This window comes from Lissotriton helveticus, chromosome 2_1 (genome assembly GCF_964261635.1).
Source record: "Lissotriton helveticus chromosome 2_1, aLisHel1.1, whole genome shotgun sequence".
NCBI lineage: Eukaryota > Metazoa > Chordata > Amphibia > Caudata > Salamandridae > Lissotriton > Lissotriton helveticus.
Window position 1 is genome coordinate 156,809,102 of NC_136059.1, and position 14,729 is coordinate 156,823,830.

General features: G+C 48.3%; 1 protein-coding gene and 1 long non-coding RNA gene across 3 annotated transcripts in view; one reads left to right on the forward strand and one right to left on the reverse strand.

Annotated features, from left to right (window-relative positions):
* The window catches only part of LOC144817821 (uncharacterized), a 573,792-nt gene extending 559,396 nt beyond the window's left edge, over positions 1 to 14,396 (forward strand). Inside the window, exon 4 of the long non-coding RNA XR_013606987.1 lies at positions 14,276 to 14,396. This is a non-coding gene — a long non-coding RNA (uncharacterized LOC144817821). The remainder of the gene's footprint in view (positions 1 to 14,275) is intronic.
* The window catches only part of LOC144817820 (phospholipid-transporting ATPase ID-like), an 892,949-nt gene that overhangs the window by 647,531 nt on the left and 230,689 nt on the right, over positions 1 to 14,729 (reverse strand). The gene's annotated exons all lie outside the window — the stretch shown is intronic.

Sequence of the window (14,729 nt, forward strand, 5' to 3'; positions counted from 1 at the left end):
GGAAGCTTGTTTCCGGTCCAGGGAAGGCATGGCTTGGCAGTTCGGGCTGGACTGTTCCCATAAAGCACAGGGTCAGACTGGTTTGCATATGGCCATGTCTGAACTGGGGTGGCAGAGTGGGCTAAAGAACAGTGATGGATTAAACCCAGATCTGTTGACTGGGTGTGAGTGTTTGATTGGTTCAGATGCTCCGTCCATCACCACCACCTTTTTGTACCACTTTGTTCGCCATAAGTTAGCAGGGTATGCTCAGACGGGAGTCCCTAGCTCACTTTGCCACTGGATTCAAGCAAGCCGGGCTGAAGACGGCTGAAATGCCAGAAACCGGAACTCGGAAGCTTGTTTCCAGTCCAGGGAAGACATGGCTTGGCAGTTCGAGCTGGACTGTTCCCATGAGGCACTGGGTCAGACTCATTTGCATATGGCCATGTCTGAACTGGGGTGGCAGAGTGGGCTAAAGAACTGTGATGGATTAAACCCAGATCTGTTGACTGGGTGTGAGTGTTTGATAGGTTCAGATGCTCCATCCATCACCACCCCCTTTTGTACCGCTTTGTTCACCATAAGTTGGCAGGGTATGCTCAGACGTGAGTCCCTTGCTCGCTTTGCCACTGGATTCAAACAAGCCTGGCTGTAGACGGCTGAAATGCCAGAAACCAGTCCTAGGAAGCTTGTTTCCGGTCCAGGGAAGGCATGGCTTGGCAGTTCGGGCTGGACTGTTCCCATGAGGCACAGGGTCAGACTGATTTGCATATGGCCATGTCTGAACTGGGGTGGCAGAGTGGGCTAAAGAACAGTGATGGATTAAGCCCAGATCTGTTGACTGGGTGTGAGTGTTTGATTGATTCAGATGCTCCGTCCATCACCACCCCCTTTTGTACTGCCCAATTGTGGCCCTGGCCAGGGGTCTAGAAAAAAGGTCACCCCACCTCCCTCTTGATTCCCTGGGCTCCCCACCCTTCACATGATTTCCTCCCACCACCCTTTCCACCCAGGTCTTTCTCGTTAGGCAGCTAATTCATCCATCCAATCAGACTCCTTTGACTGGGTGTGAGTGGTTGATTGATTCAGATGCTCCGTCCATTACCACCCCCTTTTGTACCACAATTGGGCAGAGCCACAGTTTGTGTTTGACCTGCCTGTGAGTCCAATGAATTCCTAACATGTTTCTATGATGTATCACTTTGGAGAGAAAGCAGAGGGACCAATAGGGATTCTGTGTAGGGCATGGGTGTGTCAGTGATGGACAATGAATGGGGTACGATGAAATGACCAGATTAGTTGAAATAAAGCATCCTGTGACCATCAAAATGTAATTCGAGATGTTTTCATTTGTGGTGGGATGACAAGTTTGTGTACTGTCTTTTGGTCAGTTAGTTTGTTCATAATTCAGAATTGGTTGTAGCCATGAGGTTCAGATTGTGGGAATAAACATGCGTGGACCTGGGATTGTGTGGCTGGCACAGGAACCGAACTATAATTGGATTAAGGAGATCCAGGAAACAATGTTCACTCTTTGTCACAACAGGAGAAGAGGGTTCTTAAATAGTAGCCCCTATTGTTTAAGTCTTTAGAAACTACCAGGTGGCTGGAAGGTCACTTGAAGCACAGGAGGCAGAGCTAACTTGCAGCCAATATGCACCAACATAACTGAAGTGGTGGATTTGTCTTGAGTCTCAGTTATTTGATGTATATAGTTTATTGAGTTTTGGAGTATTTGTTTCATCCAAAGTCCCTCATCACAGCACAGTTACCCATCTAGCTGTACACTATCACCTGGAGGGTTGGTGTGTGGTTGGAGGGCAGGCATGTGTGAGGGTTATTTACCGCCTTTCAAGAAGGAAGCAGTAGAAATGGACACTGCATCAACAAAATGATGCCTGTGTCCTCATGAGGTGCCAAGAGGTGCTGCTCCCAGATGTCCACCACAACCACTGCAAGATGGTTCAGAGAGATGATTCTTGTTAATACCATCTGCTGTGATCTGGAGCTCACAAGACCACACTCCAGCAAAGTCAACTCAGGCGTCCATCCTTCTGAGGCGGGTAAACTGAAGAACAGTAAGTTGGGTCATAGGATATCTGTTGTTTACAGCAGGTCAGTGTGTTTGAAGCACTGGCCAGTCTTTCCAGGTGCACAAAGACCTCTGTCTATCCCTAGCGGAGGAACAAGCTCAGCAGCGGAGTCTGCTGATCCTTGCAGCGGGGCTCATTCCAAGTTGGCCCAGTGCCTAGTTCCATGCGTAGAGCGACCATGTCCAGGTTGGATCTACACCCCAGTTACTTGTCATCGCTAATGAGGAAGAATGACAGGGACTGTGTGAACTGGGAAGTTGTCAAATCAGTCATGTGAGGCAAATGGCATTTATCTCCTTCCTCCAGCTCCAGCATCCCCTACTGTGACGTTGGGGATCTCTCCCAGGCATATCCGGTACCTGTGCTGAAGATATTGTACATACATTACATTTATATAGATTGTCATACCCTTGAGAAGACATTAAAGTGCATAAGCAGACTAGAAGGTGCTGGAAAGTTGCACTATGTCCAATTAAAAGCCCATTTCTATAGTTATTCAAATCTCTCTTTTTTGATACAAAATCCTTACCTCCAGGTACAAAAAAAGACAGTTTTCTTTGTGATTATAAAGTTGAACTCATCACCTTGGAGATACCGCCCCAGACTTGGAGTCATCTTCCTGAGTATGAAATTGTACTCGTCACCCTGAAGATCCCTCTGCAGTCTTGGAGTTACTCTCGTACTAAAGTTAGTCTTGCAACCCAGAATCTACATTTACATTCTAGAAGGTATCTTTGATATTATATTGGAAACCTTAGAGATACCGCTGCAGTCTTGGAGTCATCTTTCTGCGACACTTTAAAGAGGTCGCACTCATCACCCGAGCAATACCGCTGAAGCTTTGGAGTTAACTTTCTGAGTCTGAAGTTGTACTCGTCACCCTGGAAACACTGCTGCAGTCTTGGAGTTATCTATCTGATTAAGAAGTTGTACTTGTCACCCTGGAGATACCACTGCAGTCCTGAAGTCATATTTCTGATTACGAAATTGCACGTCATGTGAGCTGCCCCCACCCCATTGTACTTAGCTTTGCCCTTTGTGTTCCTTTCCCTTGTAGCTGCTTGAACAATTCAGCATTTTTCAGCCACTCTTCTCCTTCCTTTTCTGCTCACACGTCTGCTGTTCAAGCACTACTTGCCTGCTTTGAGTTAGACATTGTTCATAAAAGTGTCAATTTACTTACATTTCAAGACACAAGGATCTCACTCTATGTCCCTTTGTAGAACTGGGCACCATCAAGGCCCTGTGTGATGCGGTTTGTACCCGGTATATGGTGCGTTTCTGCACCGATTCCAGGATTTGCACCGTGCACTGGGAAACAATGTGTGGAAAGGGTCTGCACAACCGTGCTTTCTCATTGTGCCTCCTCACCGCAGAGCTTTGCCCACATAATTTGCGCCACGCACCTTCTGGGGGAATCTGCTCATGGAAAGACCTGGGACTGAGTGCAATGTGAACCCAGCCAGTGATGGCACAAACAACAGGGTCAATGTGAACCCAACTGGTGATGGCACAAACACCGGGGTCAATGTGAACCCAGCCTGCGATGGCACAAACACAGGGGTCAATGTGAACCCAGCCGGTGATGGCACAAACACCAGGGTCAATGTGAACCCAACCGGTAATGGCACAAACACCGGGATCAATGTGAACCCAGCAGGCGATGGCACAAACACCGGGGTCAATGTGAACCCAGCCTGCGATGGCACAAACACAGGGGTCAATGTGAACCCAGCCGGTGATGGCACAAACACCAGGGTCAATGTGAACCCAACCGGTAATGGCACAAACACCGGGATCAATGTGAACCCAGCAGGCGATGGCACAAACACCAGGGCCAATGTAAACCCAGCCAGTGATGGCACAAACACCGAGGTCAATGTGAACCCAGCTGGCGATGGCATAAATGCTAGGGTCAATGTAAACCCCGCCAGTGATGGCACAAACACTGGGGTCAATGTGAACCCAGACGGCGATGGCACAAATGCTAGGGTCAATGTAAACCCAGCTTGTGAGGGCCCAAATACTGGGGTCAATGTGAACCCAGCCAGTGATGGCCCAAACACCGGGGTCAATGTGAAACCAGCCAGTGATGGCACAAACACCGAGGTCAATGTGAACCCAGCCGGCGATGGCACAAATGCTAGGGTCAATGTAAACCCAGCTGGTGATGGCCCAAACACCAGGGTCAATGTTAACCCAACCGGTGATGGCACAAACACCGAGGTCAATGTGAACCCAGCCGGCAATGGCACAAATGCTAGGGTTAATGTAAACCCGGCCAGTGATGGCACAAACACCGAGGTCAAACATGAACCCAGCCGGTGATGGCACAAATGCTAGGGTCAATGTAAACCCGTCCAGTGATGGCACAAACACCAAGGTCAATGTGAACCCAGCCGGCGATGGTACAAATGCTAGGGTCAATGTAAACCCAGCTGGTGATGGCCCAAACACCGGGGTCAATGTGAACCCAGCCAGTGATGGCCCAAACACCGGGGTCAATGTGAACCCAGCCAGTGATGGCACAAACACCGGGGTCAATGTAAACCCAGCTAGTGATGGCACAAACACTGGGGTCAATGTGAACCCAGCCAGTGATGGCACAAACACCGGGGTCAATGTAAACCCAGCTAGTGATGGCACAAACACTGGGGTCAATGTGAACCCAGCCAGTGATGGCACAAACACTGGGGCCAAGGTAAACCCAGCCAGTGATGGCACAAGCACCGAGGTCAATGTGAACCCAGCCGGCGATGGCACAAATGGTAGGGTCAATGTAAACCCGGTCAGTGATGGCACAAACACCGAGGTCAATGTGAACCCAGCCGGCAATGGCACAAATGCTAGGGTCAATGTAAACCCGGCCAGTGATGGCACAAACACCGAGGTCAATGTGAACCCGGCCGGCGATGGCACAAATGCTAGGGTCAATGTAAACCCGCCCAGTGATGGCACAAACACCGGGATCAATGTGAACCCAGCCGGCGATGGCACAAACACTGGGGTCAATGTAAACCCAGCCAGTGATGGCACAAACACCGGGATCAATGTGAACCCAGCTGGCAATGGCACAAACACTGGGGTCAATGTAAACCCAGCCAATGATGGCACAAACACCGGGATCAATGAGAACCCAGCCGGCGATGACACAAACACTGGGGTCAATGTAAACCCAGCCAGTGATGGCACAAACACCGGGGTCAATGTGAACCCAGCCGACGATGGCACAAACACAGGGGCCAATATGAAACCATCCAACAATGCCCCAAACATCGGGCTCAATGTGACCCAGCCAGTGATGGCACAAACACTGGGGTCAATGTGAACCCAGCCGGCGATGGCACAAACACTGGGGTCAATGTGATCCCAGCCGGTGATGGCACAAACACTGGGGTCAATGTGAACCCAGCCGGCGATGGCACAAACACTGGGGTCAGTGTGAACCCAGCCGGTGATGGCACATTACGTTTTATGAAGATTCTCTTGCTCTTGTTTTTTGTTGCCTTCACGGTTCTTGCGTCCTTAATGGCCTCCTTATCTTCTTTCCTCCCTTGACCCTAGCTCTGAATCATGTCATTATGTGCTCTGTGAACTTCCCTTTTCCTCTCATTTCTCACTCCATCTTGTTCCTCTTCACTGGAGCCCCTTTCACTTTCGGTTTCAGTTCTGCTTTATACCACCACGTGGCTTCGTTCTACGAAAAAAGATGTATCTGAAATATCTGAAGACACCAGCGGGATGTGTAGGAATGTTTCTCGAATTGCCCACGAGCATATGCAGTCTCTCCCCGGATGGGAGCCTTGAAAGCGAGTAGACAAGGCCTCTGCCTCGCCAGCTCACTCCTATTCCTCGGGTGCAGCGGGTGCTGAGTGGTGCGCGTACATACCGACTTCGAACACGACCGAGCGAGCGAAGCAAGTGGTGCGGACGTCTTCTATCAATTTCAAGTGGGCTGTCTCCTCCCTCCAGCCCCCTCACGGCCTCACCCCCAGCTCCAAGATAAAACTTCTGCATTTTGAAGCACAACTCCTCATAAATTGGCTACGGAGCGCACCCTCCCCATTAAATCTTTGAGAAAATGGTTGCAAATCAGTAGACTTTTCAGCAAAACTTCTTTAAAAACTGATGATAGTATTCGAGTTATTCAAATCCACTTCATCTATTTTACATGGCACATCATTTCGCAAAATGCATACAGCATCTATTTTCACTTTATTTTTCCAGCCTTTCTCTTCCTTTCTCAGTCACTTACAGGGACACTGGATTTATTTGATTCTGCCACCGCAGCATTTTTTACATAATTATGGATTTGCCACATAAGCCATATAATCCACCCTCTTGTGCATAATGTAGTTTTTAGCTTTTGCCTATACAATTTTAAGGTGTAAAAATGACCACATAGTGAAGTAATACTGCTTCAAAAGGTGCTACACTGCATAATTTGCCTTTTCTTGACACATAATATATTCATTCTGCTGCATAACAGGGCCCTCTCCTGAAGCATAATTCCAGTGGCTGCCCTGGTCATTTATTACTACCAAGTTACTACTTGGATCCCAATCTCAGAAAGCACAGGCTAAAGACACTTGGCCTTGACAAGTCCTGTTGGCTCTTACATCAAGTCTGCTCGATTACAAATAAGCAAGTTACACAAGGTGTAAATGTACAGGCCTCAAACAGCACTAGTAACAAGATCGTACATTATTTATAGGGATTTTTATACAGCACTTATGAGGTAAAGAGCATTAGAGCGTTTTACCAAGAACACTGTACAAAGCATTACAAATACAGGGACTTATTAACAAGCCCCTTGCGCCGCTAATACGTCACTTTTAATAGGGCAAAAAGTGACTGTAAATAAGCCGCTTAGTCAATAAGTTGAGCAGGAAAATGTCTAAATACAAAACCAAAAGTTGATAATACTACTTTAAAACTATGTGCACAATAATGTAGGGTCAATAAAACAGAGAGCTGGACAGCGAGAACTAAACCTCCCTGCTCTCTCTTCATCTGAGAGGAGAAACTTCCTTTTGATGCTGTAATGGCATTCTGGTATACTTAGAAAGGAAGACGGTCAATGCGTCGGTGTGTGGGAGCCTTGCTCCCCAATGGACGAGCCGCCACTGCTATCTTCAGTCGCGGTAATGGCATTCAGGTGTACTTTGAAAGGAAGCCAGTCAATGCGTTGGTGAGGTGGTAGCCTTGCTTCCCAATGGACGAGCCGCCACTGCTATCTTCAATCGCGGTAATGGCATTCAGGTGTACTTTGAAAGGAAGCCAGTCAATGCGTTGGTGAGGTGGTAGCCTTGCTTCCCAATGGACGAGCCGCCACTGCTAACCTCAGTCACTGTAATGGTATTCAGGTATACATGGAAATGAAGGTGGTCAATGCGTTGGTGGATGGGAGCCTTGCTCCCCAAAGTACGAGCCGCCACTGCTATCTTCAATCGCGGTAATGGCATTCAGGTGTACTTTGAAAGGAAGGCAGTCAATGCGTTGGTGAGGTGGTAGCCTTGCTTCCCAATGGACGAGCCGCCACTGCTAACTTCAGTCGCTGTAATGGTATTCAGGTATACTTGGAAATGAAGGCGGTCAATACATCGGTGAGTGGGAGCCTTCCTCCCCAATGGACGAGCCGCCACTGCTATCTTCAGTCGCGGTAATGGCATTCAGGTGTACTTTGAAAGGAAGCCAGTCAATGCGTTGGTGAGGTGGTAGCCTTGCTTCCCAATGGACGAGCCGAGCCGCCACTGCTAACCTCAGTCGCTGTAATGGTATTGGAAATGAAGGCGGTCAATGCGTCGGTGTGTGGGAGCCTTGCTCCCCAATGGACGAGCCGCCACTGCTATCTTCAGTCGCGGTAATGGCATTCAGGTGTACTTTGAAAGGAAACCAGTCATTGCGTTGGTGAGGTGGTAGCCTTGCTTCCCAATGGACGAGCCGCCACTGCTAACATCAGTTGCTGTAATGGTATTCAGGTATACTTGGAAATGAAGGCGGTCAATGCATCGGTGAGGGGGTAGCCTTGCTCCCCAATGGACGAGCCACCACTGCTACCCTCAGTCGCTGTAATGGTATTCAGGTGTACTTTGAAAGGAAGGCGGTCAATGCGTTGGGGGGTGGGAGCCTTGCTCCCCAATGGACGAGCCACCACTGCTATCTTCAGTCGCGGTAATGGCATTCAGGTGTACTTTGAAAGGAAGCCAGTCAATGCGTTGGTGAGGTGGTAGCCTTGCTCCCCAATGGACGAGCCACTACTGCTACCCTCAGTCGCTGTAATGGTATTCAGGTGTACTTGGAAATGAAGGCGGTCAATGCGTTGGTGAGTGGGAGCCTTGCTCCCCAATGTACGAGCCGCCACTGCTATCTTTAATTGCGGTAATGGCATTCAGGTGTACTTTGAAAGGAAGGCAGTCAATGCGTTGGTGGGTGGGAGCCTCGCTCCCCAATGTACGAGCCGCCACTGCTATCTTCAATCGCGGTAATGGCATTCAGGTGTACTTTGAAAGGAAGGCAGTCAATGCGTTGGTGAGGTGGTAGCCTTGCTCCCCAATGGACGAGCTGCCACTGCTTCCTCACTTTGCGCATCCTGATGTCAATACCTGTTCTCCTCACACATCTGTGGTGAACCTGACGGGATCATGGCACCAGCGTCTCTGCTCCCTCACACATCTGGTCCCAGTGCCCCTTTGAATGGCTGCTCCTGAGAGCACACAAGGGCGTCTGAAGTTCATTACGTTGTAGTAACCAGAGATGCTCCACTCAGTGGGAGTAAACCGAGTTGTGTAGCTTCTCTCAGTGACTGACCCCCTCTGCGATTACCACTGTTCAGCCCAGCCTAGCCTACAACACAACTCCTCGGCCATCTCAGTAAGTCAGTAGCCCAGCCGCTGCCAGCAGGGGCCCTGGACAGAGGCAGCCGGACTCCTGCCCCATGGCCCCACTCAGCCCCACTCGGCCCCACTCAGCCCCTCTCGACCCCACTTCCCCTCTCTGGGCCTGGAGGTTCAGGCGGAAATTGATAATCCATGGAAAATGTGCCTATTACCAAACACCGGCATGAAAGTAAAACAACTCCGTTTTTCAGATAAACTAGTCTTTTATATATAATAAAATCCTGAAAATATTACATATTTCAGTGGCAATAAAGATTATAGATGCTTCTCATTCAGTATAAAGTGCTGCTACAAACATTCCATTTTGCGTCCATTTTGATTCAGTTATACTGCTGAGGAAGTGAGACATGGAAACTATATCCTACTTCATGCCGCTCTTTATTTCCCACAAGGCACCACTCTCCTTGCCCCACCCATACCCTTCCCCGCCGACATCCCGCAGCCACAGCTCTGCTGCTTTTTTGTTACACCTTGACCTCAGACAATACACGGATAATCAACAGACATGCGCAGACGTGCGTCCCATGCTGTGGTTCTCGAGCGCTTAGCAGGATCACGCCACAAGGCACGCCACAGATCAGGAAAAGCCACAGCCTCCTCCGGGGCACAAAGGCTGCAGCAGGTCCTTGAGCAGAGAGCAGCTCGTGACAGGAAGTGCTGCCCTCGGGGGTTGTGCAATGGAGTGGGGGCTTCCACCTGCAGAATGGCCAGAAGGACCCAGGGCCCAGTCAAGTACTGCGTCAGAGACAGGAAGCATTGCTTAGCAATGGACACAGCAACCACCAGCAAGCAATCAGGTGTCACCTTCCATGGCCAGTTACAACACACACCTCCCCGCTCACACGTGCAGCACCCAGCCCAAGGGGACCCACTGTAAACGGAGGCAACCACTGCTGCCATGGCAACCACCACTCACTACAGCACATGGACACAAAACAAAGGAGGGAACTATAAACCTAGCATTACTGCTTCACACTCCATAATGTCTCCTGTCTTGGCACTGGATGCCCGGCTGTAAACGAGCTGGTCTCCACTGTGTCACTAGCTGAACCAACCCAACATCTACAGTGACATCAGAGGCTACCAGGAACAGTGCAAGGGTTTCTCAGCCTTATGCAGCGAGTTGACACAAGCACTAAGAGGCACCCTAAGCCTACCTTACACTGACTGCGAGTCAGCTATGTCTGCTAAACACAAACTCACTGTTGACTGCTATTTCATTTTTTGGTTGTTTTATCTTGTACGCTGTTTGAAGTCTTCGCCCAGTGTCGATGAGCCGGGTGCTTATACACATTCCCAGAGTGGGGCACAGCCTAGCTGAATCGGTTTTAGCTCACAACCCGTGCTGATGGTGTAAGCTGGAAGGTACAACCAGTGCCATCTTCAGAGGGTCAGACAAGTGCTCCCCGACTGTGGTCTAAGGTCCCCCTCAACAGGCCCATGTGCATCGATCTCATCGAAGCGGAGCGTCAGCGGCATTCTGGTGTGCATACATACAGTATCCCTGTGATCAGGTATGGATATTTTAGTGCTTAAATATTATTGTGAGGGTTTTAGACCAATATGACTTTCTTTCCTTAGACCATTTGATATATGAAGGCTCCAAATGTTTTTGATCCACAGAAGAGAGTTCTTGATGTCTTATTTTCACTACACCCAAGAATTGAGAAATGCAACTGATACAACCAGTAATTCAACATTTAATGTACTAGGTTATGAACATTCTCTGTCAAAAAACAGATGTTCATTAGAATGAATGTTCCTATATATTACACTAATGCCCAAAAAATAAGTTAATAGGAAGAGCAATAATATGTACTGTTAATGAAAAGACCTAATACTATTTAAAATTGTTATACATTATGGCCAATGTCACTTCCAGCTTTTAGAAATTCACAAAAATTTAGATTTTTCACAGCCTGCTGGGCAGTAAATCTGAATTTTATTAAAGACACAGAGGCTAACATTATGAAAATCTCCTTTATTGCCAGCTCACAGCAGAACTTCAAGTAACATTCCAATAAACTATAAAGTCCCTCTATACGCAGCCATTTTCCTTCTTTTCAGAAACAAGATAACTTCCAGAAGAAAAAAACTTAAACTTTGGTGGAAAATGGTTCACCTCTACCAAGCTAACCTGGAGGAGACTTCTTAATCTTAAATAGAAAACAGAATAGATAACATCTTTATCACCTTCGCTGCGGCGGCTATTCCGCCGCAGCGCTAAGGGGGCGGGGGGGCCGCGCGGCGCTCATACGTTGGTGACGAAACCGCTCCGTCACCAGCCTCGGGTGAGCTGTGCTGATGACGGAGCGGGTCCGTCATGGCCCCGCCCGCTCAATTGAACGCGCCACGCAGGCGCGAAATCAGCACCGCGCAGGCGCGTCGGGCAGGCCATGACGAAACTGCTCCGTCATCAGCACAGCGCCACCGCGGCTGATGACGGAGCGGTTCAGTCATCAGCATCGAAGAGGTTAAAATCCTTGGGGTGGGTAACAGTAACATGTGGAGGAATAATCTTAGCCTCTGTGTCTTTAATAAAATCCAGATATGAAAAATCAAAATGTTATGGCATGACACGAAGGCTAAAATTATGCAAGTTAAAAGTGTATTTAACACATTATCTATTACATTTGTGATTCGTCTGATATAGCAATTCTTAAAAATATTTTCATTTGACCACTCAGCAGATCTAAGAATATCTTGCAGACCACCACCCAGAATAAAGGCTTAGTAGGTTGACGCACCCCTAATGGAGTGTGCTCCAAAAATAGAGTTGTCCACACCGCTGTCACTCATAACTTCTTGCACCCATCTCGCTAATGTAGGAGAAGAGACGGCTTTATGAGGCAATCTATGTGAAATTAGCAGTTGTGCTGTATTTCCTCTCAAACTTTCCGTTCTCCTTTCATACTCTTTCAAGCATTGCACAACGCAAAGTCTTTCATTCTTTGAAAAATAAGGGTAAAAGATAGATGATTAAATAGTCTTTGTTCTCTTTTTGAGGAAGAAGCAAACTCCCTTGGGTTGATAGGCCCTGTTGGAGACATTTAAGGTTTTAATGTCCGAAGTTCGTCTAAAAGACACCAGGCAGAGTAGTACTGAAAGATTAGAGGAAATACGTTTCAGAGACAGGTTTGAGTTGCCGCTCCAGGATGTTATGTCATGTGCGACATTTTTTTATTTAAAAAAGTTTTATTGAAAAAAGAAGATTTTAGAAGTATAATACAATACAGTACAGTAGTGTTACGGGGGCATATACATATGATCTCAGGGCCTTGTTGTATGTAGTTACATTTGGTGATGATTGTTGACCTTTGTGGCCGGCGTTGCGTATGCCCCTAAATTCCCTTGGCTGAGAGAGAAAGAAGAAAGAAGAGAGGCAGGAGGGGGAGGGGGGAGGCGGGGGGGGGGAGGTTGAGCACTGGCACTTGTTGGTCTGAGGGGGTTTCCATTTTGGGTCTAGGGGGGTTTGTATGCTCCTAGGTAAGAGTCTAGGGCTGCCCACATTTCCCCTCTAGCTGTATGGTTCGCTGAGTGTTTCTCGGAAGCTTGTTTCCGGTCCAGGGAAGGCATGGCTTGGCAGTTCGGGCTGGACTGTTCCCATGAGGCACAGGGTCAGACTGATTTGCATATAGCCATGTCTGAACGGGGGTGGCAGAGTGGGCTAAAGAACGGTGATGGATCAAACCCAGATCTTTTGACTGGGTGTGAGTGTTTGATTGGTTCAGATGCTCCGTCCATCACCACCCCCTTTTGTACCGCTTTTGGCCGCCATAACTGTGGCAGGGTATGCTCAGACGTGAGTCCCTTGCTCACTTTGCCACTGGATTCAAGCAAGCCGGGCTGAAGGCGGCTGTAATGCCAGAAACCGGTCCTCGGAAACTTGTTTCCGGTCCAGGGAAGGCATGGCTTGCAGTTCGGGCTGGACTGTTCCCATGAGGCACAGGGTCAGACTGATTTGCATATAGCCATGTCTGAACTGGGGTGGCAGACTGGGCTAAAGAACGGTGATGGATCAAACCCAGATCTTTTGACTGGGTGTGAGTGTTTGATTGGTTCAGATGCTCCGTCCATCACCACCCCCCTTTGTACCGCTTTGGCCGCCATATGTGTGGCAGGGTATGCTCAGACGTGAGTCCCTTGCTCACTTTGCCACTGGGTTCAAGCAAGCCGGGCTGAAGACGGCTGTAATGCCAGAAACCGGTCCTCAGAAGCTTGTTTCCGGTCCAGGGAAGGCATGGCTTGGCAGTTCGGGCTGGACTGTTCCCATGAGGCAACGGGTCAGACTGATTTGCATATAGCCATGTCTGAACTGGGGTGGCAGAGTGGGATAAAGAACGGCGATGGATCAAACCCAGATCTTTTGACTGGGTGTGAGTGTTTGATTGGTTCAGATGCTCCGTCCATCACCACCCCCTTTTGTACCGCTTTGGCTGCCATAAGTGTGGCAGGGTATGCTCAGACGTGAGTCCCTTGCTCACTTTGCCACTGGATTCAAGCAAGCCGGGCTGAAGACGGCTGTAATGACAGAAACCGGTCCTCGGAAGCTTGTTTCTGGTCCAGGGAAGGCATGGCTTGGCAGTTCGGGCTAGACTGTTCCCATGAGGCACAGGGTCAGACTGATTTGCATATAGCCATGTCTCAACTGGGGTGGCAGAGTGGGCTAAAGAACGGTGATGGATCATACCCAGATCTTTTGACTGGGTGTGAGTGTTTGATTGGTTCAGATGCTCCGTCCATCACCACCCCCTTTTGTACCGCTCTAAAATTCAAAAGCCATGAAAAGCTTGTGGCTTACCAATCACGCTTCACATTATAAACAGTACATACCTCTTCCGAGTAAACGAGATGAAGATGGATCAGTCCTACCAGAATGATCTCGAGGTATAGATGGTGTTCGTAAAACTCGTACTCGGAACCATGAGGATGATTAAAAACCAATAATTTCTTGCGTGGGTGCAGGTGGAGCAGTTTCCCGATCGTCGCCAAATGTAACAAGTTGAAATGAAGTAAGATCAAGTCCTTTTGCATAGATAATAAAGTTTATTGCAATCCAATACTCCACCCGAACATGAAGCGTCTGCTCTGCGGTAACGCCAACCGTGACAAAGGCCAACCGCAGAACAGCCGTACATGCGCGAGTGTTACCATTCAATTAATAACATGTTTACAACACGCGCAACAGCGCGAGTATACATCGCGCAACAGACCGCGCGATGTATACCATTAGTACTACACTACAATGTGCACTGTGTTTGTCCAAAATATTAAATATTTTTTTCCTTTTTTTTTGTATAGATTGTTGGGTCTATACAGCCCTGAAGAAGCAGTCACATGCCACGAAACTCGTGTTGGCTGTTGTAGAAGAAGCTTCACAAGACTTGCATCATCAATCAGAAACGTTTTTACACAAATGGTAGTCGCTGTTGCACAACTGTGGATTTCCTAACGTAAAACATATCTGATGTAACCTGATTTGAAATCGGTTTTGTAATACACCGCATGAACCGCATGTATCTTTTTGAGTGCATGTATTCATAGATAAATATGTAGTGAAACTGTAAACCATCTTTAACTCTCCTCCTAACGATAGGTATTTTTCATAATATTCATTTTTCTGAGTCTCATTCTAGTGCTGCGTGTCCTAGGTTCGCCTTTTCCTCCAGGTGCTTTTCATTTGAATGAAGTCATCTGTTGGGCCGATGTTAAGCCTGGGGTGAAACTGGGGCAGGGCACTCTGAGAAGGCATTGC